Source organism: Salvelinus alpinus, chromosome 7, assembly GCF_045679555.1.
Source record: "Salvelinus alpinus chromosome 7, SLU_Salpinus.1, whole genome shotgun sequence".
Taxonomy (NCBI): Eukaryota; Metazoa; Chordata; class Actinopteri; order Salmoniformes; family Salmonidae; genus Salvelinus; species Salvelinus alpinus.
The window spans coordinates 24097735-24108685 of NC_092092.1; positions in this window are offsets into that span (position 1 = coordinate 24097735).

The following is a 10951-nucleotide window of genomic DNA, read 5'->3' on the forward strand; positions in this document are numbered from 1 at the left end:
GGTCTTAAAAGGTTGTGGTGAGTTTAGTTTTAGCATGAGGGGAGAGCGTGAGTCATCCGTAAGATGTGCACATTTTCCTCCCAGGGTTCCAATCTTCTCCACTTCCCATCCTGGCTGAGTCAAGGGTGAGGTTTCCCCATCCCTCTTTCTTTCTCTCTCTCTCGCTCCTTTTTCTTTCTTTTTCTCGTTCTCTCTCACTCCCTTTTCTATCTCCCTTTCTCTCTGTCTCTCAGTTCCTCTTTCTCTCCCTTTCTTATTATTGCCTTCTGCCCTTACCTCTTCTTTCCCCTTCTCTCAGACTATGAACATCTCTCCAGAGCCGCCTCAGGATTTATGAGTGCTTGCTTTACCCTGGAGCGTCAGGTAACCGGGGTAACTGAAGAGATTTCCAGACCAGTCTTTCTATGAGCTCATTTCCCCTAATCATTTTCACATACTCACCTGTTGACATGGGCCTCGGTGTAATGTTTGGCCTTGGCGTAATGTACCTCGTCTGAGACGTTTTCCCCCCAGCCTGTACACTGTACTATAAGTTAGGGATTGCAGTTGAGGACAATCTGAATTCAGTTTAGGAATCCAGACTTAATTTAAACTATTTTTCAAGTTTGTAAAAAAAAAGAAACAGGGAATTTCAAGGCGAGATCTTTATAGATTTCATATAAGTTTTCAAAACACTGACCTCATGCAGGATTTTTTCATGATCATTAAAGCTAGCTGGACATATAAACAGCAAGACGGCCTCAATAAAGATGATTTGAAGGACTTAAAGGGAATAACAAAAGATAAAAGGAGTTCGAAATAAACTGTGAAAAGCCATGAAACCCCCTTTTCCCCAGATGTTTCTCTGGCATGGAACCAAGATGGAGATGGACAGCCTGCCAGGGCGAATGGAAATTATGGCTTATGTTGAACAGGCTGAGAGTTTCTGAGTTCCTCTGCATATTTCCAAACCCTGAAACCCTCTGCCATGGATAACAATGACTGCATAATCCATTTGATCAAATGTAAAAGATACATGATAGCGTCAGCACTCTTCAGGACAGTCTGAACGCCAGACTCGGAATGCCACACAGAAAAGCTTGATATAACGGTTTTGGGGCGGTTAAATCGGAAAACCACTCAGCATAAGATTTCAATTTAAACACCTCACATGCAAAAAATGCATTCCTTTTTCTCTCCTCAAATGCTCAACCCCACCCAAAGCCAGACTCCCCCTATTCTCCGACACAATAGTCTCTCCCTCTGTTTGGGGTTTTGTGGGTGGGAATTATACTTCCCAGGTGAGTGTCAGGACCTTGTCTTGTGGCTTCTGTCGTTGTGCTAACATGCACTCAATGAACATAAATACTGTCAGAAGAGTAGGTTGTTTAGAGGTGTTGTGAAATACAGCTCTCTGAATTACTGCTCTGTAGAATCTGATCTATGAAAATGTTTATTCACTCATGGGGGGGGGGGGGGGTCATAGGTCATCACTCATACCTGTTGACGTGTCTACAATGGAAATTTCTCCATAACGGCTGTCTTCATGCTTGGGCTCCAACTTCTCTCTATGACAAATTAACTAGTTGAACCATCAGTTGGTTCCCTTATAGCAGTGGAGTGGAGGCATTGGATACAATATCTCACCTTTTCATACAAAAAGTCCTTAACTCCCCCAGAACCTTTTTTAGATCAAGAATAATCAGCTGCATGTACAGCAATAAAAATGATGAACAAGTTGGAACAACTCTTAGCTCTGCCATTGACATTAAGTATGAACAAGTTCCACCATTGCTCAGCTGTGAAGAAGGTTTCAATTGATGAATGTGTCACACTGCGTCCAGACCAGCACCACAACCCCAGAGATACTGCTCACTGTCTGGTATGCTTTCTTTACCCCTGTGTATAGTTGTGGTGCCTGCCAGCAGAGCACCAGAAGCAGCAGCACCAGCCTTCCACATTATCTGAAGTTAGGGAAGAATTCAGTCATATTTTCCATGTACTCAGTGTGTCTGACTCTGAATGTCTGAGTGGTGGTGGAGCGGGAGTGGGATGAGTGGAGAACACAGAGGGAGGGAGAGAGGGATGGAGGGAGAGAGGGCGGTCTCCGGCAATGGCAGGTTCCAGAGAAGGAGAAGAAAACTGGACCAAGACAGAGTAAAAAGACCTTCGCTACAAGTTGTGTTCAGGTTTTTACCAGTATGTGTAATGTCTTCCTAAACACCTGAACATTCTCCATCAAACCTGACAAAATCGGCTCTCTAGGTTTAGAGGCAACTTAACCAAATATTCAAATGAAATTAGGTTTGTGTCTGAGTGTTGTCTTGATGGCTTATTAAGGATGAAGACCACAGAGGATTAAGGTTTGGAGTCCTCACTACTCTTCCCATGGCCTGTTGGGGAGGAAGCACCACAGGGGGAGGAGATTCATTCAAAGGGGAATAGGGTACCTCTTTCTTTATAGGCTATTATTTAAATAACAGCATAAACTCTTCAAGTTAGTGTTCTTTCCATTTGTTTCCATTTTTATGCATTCATTGGTGGTAAATCTGTGATTCAATTATCTGTCAATGGAGAAAGCTCTCATGAAATAAAGAGCTAAGAGATAAGTTATTCCAACCCCCACTAACTACATGGATCCACCACCATGAGGTGAACTTCATGGCAATACGGTTATCCCAAAATACAATAGAAGCCCCACCACTGGTATTTGTGAGTCTGTCCAGAGATATACTCATACAATATGATACAGTCCTCTTCCAACATTCCATCTCCAGCTTAAGCAGAAAACTACCACCCTGGATGAAAATGACTAGTATGGAGACGACAAGAGTGGTGCTCCACTAGCACCACTCTTGTGGTCCCCTGAAGCCAAACCCATGGGATTTACATGATTACAGTCCATTACGACACCACTGGCAACACAGCCAGCCCCAGGTTAAGTGAGGTGGATTGGGTTAGGTGAGGAGCATCCACCCTGTAATAAATGTAATTGAGCTTTTCCCATATGCTGCAGATAGAAGTACCCTCCTGCTAATATTAGACTCTCACTTCGAACAAACTGAAGGTCTAGTACAGAGCTTGATGGTTTATTTTCACAGAAGCATTGTACACTCCAGGACTACTAAAACACCATATATTTGACCCTGTCACTCTCTCTCTCTCTCACTCTTAGAGAGAGAGAGATGAAGAGAGAGAAATGGAGAGAGAGAGAAATACTAATTTAAAAAATACCTGAATCAGTTACAGAACCTTTTTAATGTGTATAGTATTGCTTACTAGGTGTTGTCCAATGAATTATGTAACCACTCCCTCTTCAAATCAGGGCTGATTGTAAAAGTCTGTTCCATTGTTTCCATTGAACTTGCCATACAAATAAAGGCATTTTAATTAATTATATGAAGAGTGTCTTGGTCCTCCTTTTTTTTTGATGACCAGTTGTAGAAGCCATTGCCCTTTATGGTTGTGAGGTCTTGGGTCCGCTCATCAACCAAGAATTCACAAAATGGGACAAACACCAAATTGAGACTCTGCATGCAGAATTTTGCAAAAATATCCTCTGTGAAACGTAACACCAAATAATGCATGCAGAGCAGAATTAGGCCGATACCCGCTTATGATCAAAATCCAGAAAAGAGCTGTTAAATTCTACAAACACCTAAAAGGAAGCGATTCCCAAACCTTCCATAACAAAGCCATCACCTACAGATAGATGAACCTGGAGAAGAGTCCCCTAAGCAAGCTGGTCCTGGGGCTCTGTTCACAAACACAAACAGACCCCACAGAGCCCCAGGATCATGAGACCCAACCAAATCATGAAAAAACTAAAAGATACTTACTTGACACATTGGAAAGAATTAACAAACAAACAGAGCAAACTAGAATGCTATTTAGCCCTAAACAGAGAGTACACAGTGGCAGAATACCTGACCACTGTGACTGACCCAAACTTAAGGAAAGCTTTGACTATATACAGACTCAGCGAGCTTAGCCTTGCTATTGAGAAAGGCCACCGTAGGCAGAACTGGCTCTCAAGAGAAGACAGGCTATGTGCACACTGTCCACAAAATGAGGTGGAAACTGAGCTGCACTTCCTAACCTCCTGCCAAATGTATGACCATATTAGAGACACATATTTCCCTCAGATTACACAGATCCACAAAGAAAACAAACCCAATTTTGATAAACTCCCATATCTATTGGGTAAAATACCAGTGTGCCATCACAGAAGCGAGATTTGTGACCTGTTGCCACAAGAAAAGGGCAACCAGTGAAGAACAAACACCATTGTAAATACAACCCATTTTTATGTTTATTTATTTTCCCTTTATACTTTAACTATTTCCACATAATATGACATTTGAAATGTCTTCATCATTTTGGAACTTTGTGAGTGTTAATTTGTATCGTTTATTTCACTTGTGTTTATTATCTACTTCACTTGCTTTGGCAATGTTAACATGTGTTTCCCATGCCAATAAAGCCCTTAAATTTAATTGAATTGAATTGAGAGAGAGAGAGAGAGAGAGAGAGAGAGAGAGAGAGAGAGAGAGAGAGAGAGAGAGAGAGAGAGAGAGAGAGAGAGAGAGAGAGAGAGAGAGAGAGAGAGAGAGAGAGAGAGAGAGAGAGAGAGAGAGAACTGGACTCGGAGCAGAAATGAGCTACAGCTGTCTGGCTGGCTTGAGAGTGCAGGACAGCACTGCTCAAGGTCTCTTAGGGTTTCCTTATTACATTCCATGACTCATTTTAACATGATATAGGCCTGAATAAATCTACCACACACTCCACAAGGCTGATAAGGTATAGGAAGATATGAGTTGAAAGCGAAGAAGAAGGCCTGTGCCTACTTGGGGTAGATGGACATTTCAGAGTTATTGGTGCAAACTTGAGGAAAGAGTGACTTTCGTCAGAGCCTACATACCAGTGCACCCAGAACACTTCGATGCACTTCTCTACTGATTCTTACTCCTGAGGGTGTTGTATTAATCATCTATGTTTACACAGAACATATCTGCTTGTAGGGTGGCTTGGAAAAATAACTGCAGAGATTATGGAATATGTCGGTTTGTGGCAAGTTGCACGGTATCTAAAGAAAAAGTTGGAGTGTTATCAGGATAACACTTGTATCGCTTCTGACTTCAGAAAGAATAAAGATCTGAGCTACTTCAGATCTATTATGGCAACAATATGTTTTATTTTACATAATAACAGACATTAACATTTAAAAGTAAACATTTCAGGCAACCATATCCCAAATACAATTGGCCCATTCCTAACCTACAATTTGTCTGGAATGGTTGGGATCACAAAAGATGACTGCCTTCATTTTAGAGGACATAACATGTCTGCCTGGAGCCAGGTTTACCCAAAACTTGGGCTCCAAAAATCCTAAATCGTAATGAGCTGGCCATTACATAGTAATCATTATGCATTATGAATCATTTCTTATTCAACTGATACATCTGGGGACTGTTCCGTGCCTCTAGCTATAGATTAACCTCTCAGGGTTCTAAATACAACTTTGTCTTCACAATGATTGATAGTATCAACCAGATTTTGGCATCACAAGTATTTGGAGCAAATCTCGCATAAGCTACATCCGTTTCAAGTAGAAACACGTGGACAAAGCCAGATGCTGTGTTGCTGCTTGCTACAGTGTATAGCTCAGAGGCTTGGAGAGGAATGCTCTGTTTTCTGCCTTTTATATTACCTTTAAAACTATGCCTGCTACAGTGCTCCAAAGCCTAATAGGCTTTAGGCTTTAGTTCAGATATTAGGTTCATATTACAGTATTAAAAGCCTTCAAAGGTGCTTTTTTGAGAACACAAATTTATTGCATTCAGGTCCTGGCTAACTTTCTGTTGTCTTATGTCAAGAGTGAGATGTGTTTTGACAATAGTGTCTTGGGCACCATTCTCAACCTAGCCTATTCACTGTAAGGGATGAGTATTGGGTTTCATTGTGGAAAACAGTAAGTCATGTCAGAGTAGACTGTAGCAGTTGCCACTGTGGCATAACGCCTTCTCTCTCACACAGTTACTCTTCGGTTATGACTTCGATGGGCCAATGAAAATATTGAGATTTCCTCTTTCTTCTTAGAGTTGTAAGGATTCTGGGCATCTAATTCAAACGAGGGGGTTTCCTGTTCCTCCTTTCATTAAGATGTGGAGGCTATACGTCTCCATTGTTGATAACATTATTGTAAGACAGTCATAAAGACGTCCTTCTCCCAAATCCTATTGTCAGACTTTTATTTTAATATAATTCAAAAGTAAGGGTATCTCGTTTCTCCTTTTTAAATATGTGAAGGCATCCTCCTACCAAATACTGTAGACATTTATCTAAAATCCTTCTGGCAGTTTGTGAGGCAGTTATTTTAGCAGTACTTGTGAGAAAAAGGTTGTCCCTGGAGACCATACAGACTGCTGAAACGCCACACTCTCATCCAGTCGGTTTCCATACTGACCACCAGCCTGAACCTTGACACTGTGACCGCAGAAATATAGATTACTATCAATTCAGTCCAACAAAAACACCAAAACACAAGTTCTGCTTATAACTCCTTCCTGCAGGCTTCCTCCTCGTTTCACTGGAACGGCAGTGTCTTAGCATCTTGAACGACTATGAATGTTACAGAATAAACTAAACCAGCAGAGATAAACCATCACAAACTCATCATGCATTTCAGTTGTCTTTCCATTTACTGTAGTATAGCTTTGATGTCCAACGCACTTAAATAAAACATTGACATTCTGATTAAGTGTTTTAAACTCACTGTTCTGACTCCATGAACTTCCGTTCCAACTGAAAGCAAGACCTTTCCCATTGCTCTGGTCCTAAAATTATAAACTTAGTGAGTGATATAAACTAACAACAGCTGCTTGATATCACTGTATAACTAGTACACATTTCTCCTCAAATTGAATTTGTTAGTTGAGCCAGACATTGAGTAGTCTGAACAAGCCTGATTTCTACTCAAAGACAGTGACAATGGGACTGCAATAACCAGATATCCCTATTTTGACAGGACACATTCATGATTACAGAGGTCTGAAGGGCAGACGCAAACACTGTGGGACGGCTGGAAAGAAAGAGGGCAAGATTGTGTGTCTGCATTTTTAATTGTAGTTAAAAATACACACACACACACACACACACACACACACACACACACACACACACACACACACACACACACACACACACACACACACACACACACACACACACACACACACACACACACACACACACACACACACTATCATTATCCCTAACATTCTCTCTCTTATCAAAGGAGAATCAGGAAGTGAGTTTGCTTGTGTTGTGGCTTGAACCTTCTGCCTCAGAGCACCATGAACCATCTTCATGGGTTATTATGTGTCCTTTGTAAACAATGGTTTTATACAGTAGGCCTGTTGCAGTAAATTGTGAAGCACGTTAGAAATGAAATTATAAATGTGTAATAGACTGCTTATGAAGAGTATTCACAATATTATCAGGACATTGTAAAATACAAGTACTTTCTTAACCACAGAGCCACAATGACAGTCAGCACAATTGATCTTAAATAGGTGACATACGATTTGATGAAATACGTGATAGAATTCAAGTAATAGTACAGCTCAACATATAGTACCAGTCAAAAGTTTGGACACACCTACTCATTCAAGGGTTTTTCTTTATTTTTACCATGTTCTACACTGTAGAATAATAGTGAAGACATAAAAACTATGAAATAACACATATGGAATCATGTCGTAACCAAAAAAGTGTTAAACAAATATTTGATATTTGAGATTCTTCAAAGTAGCCACTCTTTGCCTTGATGACAGCTTTGCACACTCTTGGCATTCTCTCAACCAGCTTCATGAGGTAGTCACCTGGAATACATTTCAAGTAACAGGTGTGCCTTGTTAAAAGTTAATTTTTGAAATTTCCTTCCTTCTTAATGTGTTTGACCCAATCAGTTGTGTTGTGACAAGGTAGGAGTGGTATACAGAATATAGCCCTATTTGGTAAAAGACAACGAACAGCTCAAATAAGCAAAGAGAAACGACAGTCCATCATTACTTTATGACATGAATGTCAGTCAATACGGAACATTTCAAGAACTTTTAAAGTTTCCTCAAGTGCAGTCACAAAAACCATCAAGCGCTATAATGAAACTGTCTCTCATGAGGACCGCCACAGGAAAGGAAGACCCAGAGTTACCTCTGCTGCAGAGGATACGTTAATTAGAATTAACTGCACCTCAGATAGCAGCCCAAATAAATGCTTCAAAGAGTTCAAGTACAAGACACATCGCAACATCAACTGTTAGAGAAGGCTGCGTGAATCAGGCCTTCATGGTAGAATTGCTGCAAAGAAACCACTACTAAAGGACACAAATAATAATAATAAGAGACTTGCTTGGGCCAATAAACACGCGCAATGGACATTAGACCAATGGAAATATGTCCTTTGGTCTGATGAGTCCAAATTTGAGATTTTTGGTTCCAACCGCCATGTCTTTGTGAGAGGCAGAGTAGGTGAACGGATGATCTCCACATGTGTGGTTCCCACCATGAAGCACGGAGGAGGAGGTGTGATGTGTGGGGGTGCTTTGCTGGTGACACTGTCTGTGATTTATTTAGAATTCAAGGCACACTTAACCAGCATGGCAACCACAGCATTCTGCAGCAATACACCATCCCATCTGGTATGCACTTAGTGAAACTATCATTTGTTTTTCAACAGGACAATGACCCAACACACCTCCAGACTGTGTAAGGGCTATTTAACAAAGAAGGAGAGTGATGGAGTGCTGCATCAGATGACCTGGCCTCCACAATCACCAGACCTCAACCCAATGAGATGGTTTGGAATAAGTTGGACAGCAGAGTGAAGGAAAAGCAGCCAACAAGTGCTCAGCATATGTGGGAATTCCTTCAAGACTGTTGGAAAAGCATTCCTCATGAAGATAGTTGAGAGAATGCCAAGAGTGTGCAAAGCTGTCATCAAGGAAAAGGGTGGCTACTTTGAAGAATCTTATAAAATATATTTTTATTTGTTTAACACTTTCTTGGTTACTACATAATTCCATATGTGTTATTTAATAGTTTTGATTTCTTCACTATTTTTCTACAATGTAGAAAATAGTAAAACTAATGAAAAACCATTGAATGAGTAGGTGTGTCCAAACTTTTGACTGGTACTATATGTTCAAAAGTGTTAATGGAATTGAGAATTAGGTTATTGACAGATGTCTCCTAATCAATTGTTTGAACAGACAGTCCTTCTCCTCAACTTTGATTTGGTTTTTAACATAACAGACAGTAGAGAAAAACTGTTTAGAGCTACAAAAAGGTACCTGCAGAAGGCTGTGAACATGGCCCTGCATATGAAAATAATGGGAAAACCACCCGTAGACAACAGCAGGTGCAGGAAGGACAGAAAAAACACAAAGTACTGTAACTGTATGGATACATGTTGAATAATTTCTGAAATATAATTTATATTTTCTGCAAGGCTTAACCTGTGTCCAGGATACCAGCCCATAGAGTCTATCTTTTGTTTTACAAGAGTAGCTCAATAAAGTTTTAATAATAATGCTGAAAAACATTTAATTTTTCCCTCTGATATTATGTTTTTTCATTGTAATAAGAAAGTCAGACATGTTTCTAGGTTGAATGCCCTTAGTGACATACAGTAGAAAAAAACTAATGGGAGAAGGAATGAGGTCAGATGTGGCCACGTTTATAGAAGCTGCAACGTGTCCTCTCACTGAGAGTGCAATGAGAGGGCTTTGTAATACTGCCATATTTTCTTCTCTTCTTCTTCTCTAGCATCATCGTACACATGGGAGGGGCAACCCAGATTTGGATAAGCTGCATTATGCATGTCATGCAATTACAGTGCATTCAATGCCAGCAGTGATTGTTGTGCTTGATTGTATGCCATTCAACCGTCTTTGTCAAATTTGTGTCAACCATACGCTGCATGTGATGAGTGAAACAAAATCACAAAATGAACGAGTCTTCTAACTCCTGAGAATAAAAACAGAATGTTGGATGCACATTTTAGGGATTTAATTTAATATAAGTTTTCTTTAATAGTAAACACTTGAGTGAGAGTGTATACAAGTAATCTATTCATTTCTAAATCATCTCAACAACTTTATAAACTCATAGCACATATCGTTCAAAATATCAGTATCTCAAGCTTCCCTCAGAGCATTTCTGTAAGTAATCTATAACTAGGCCACTCACATGCCATATAGTCTATGTCTAATCTCATCCTAATAACATACGATTCAATAATGTTAACATCAGTGCTATCAATCAATAAAATGACATGAGGCCCCTAACCCATGAGAGATGAAGGGTTCCCTAGCCAGCCTTGCATAAACAATTAACATCTCTGTGTGTAAAAGTCTGTGCATATAAGTCAATCACCGCTTAAAGTAACTGTCCAGTGAAAATCTCACATTTAAAAGTTAATATATAATAACTCATACCCAAATAATGTCCTATACTCATGTTTGTGGCCAATGCATAAATTGGAGGAAATAAACAAACACTTCAAAAACCCACCTCATACTTGTATCTCAAACAGATTTTTTTTTTTAAATGCTTGCTATTTCCTCATAGAGGATGATGTCATCCTCCTAAGAAGGATGAGCTGGCCAATCAGCCTTCTACTTGCATGAATATTTTTTTATGACTTGTATACACCCACACCACTCCAACACAGAAAAGCTTATTTTTAACATACTATTTTAGAAGTTAAACTATTTAACTAAAATTGTAATTAATTGTAGGTCATATTTCATAGAAATCTGGAAACACTGGTGACCTTCTGTGCAATCAGATAATTATTCTGATCTTGCATTTCATGACAGAGTCCTGAAAAACATCCCCATCCAACTACATCTCAAGATTCACAACACAAACCCAGCTGTTATACCACATAAAAAAAGTCCTTAGGCTAC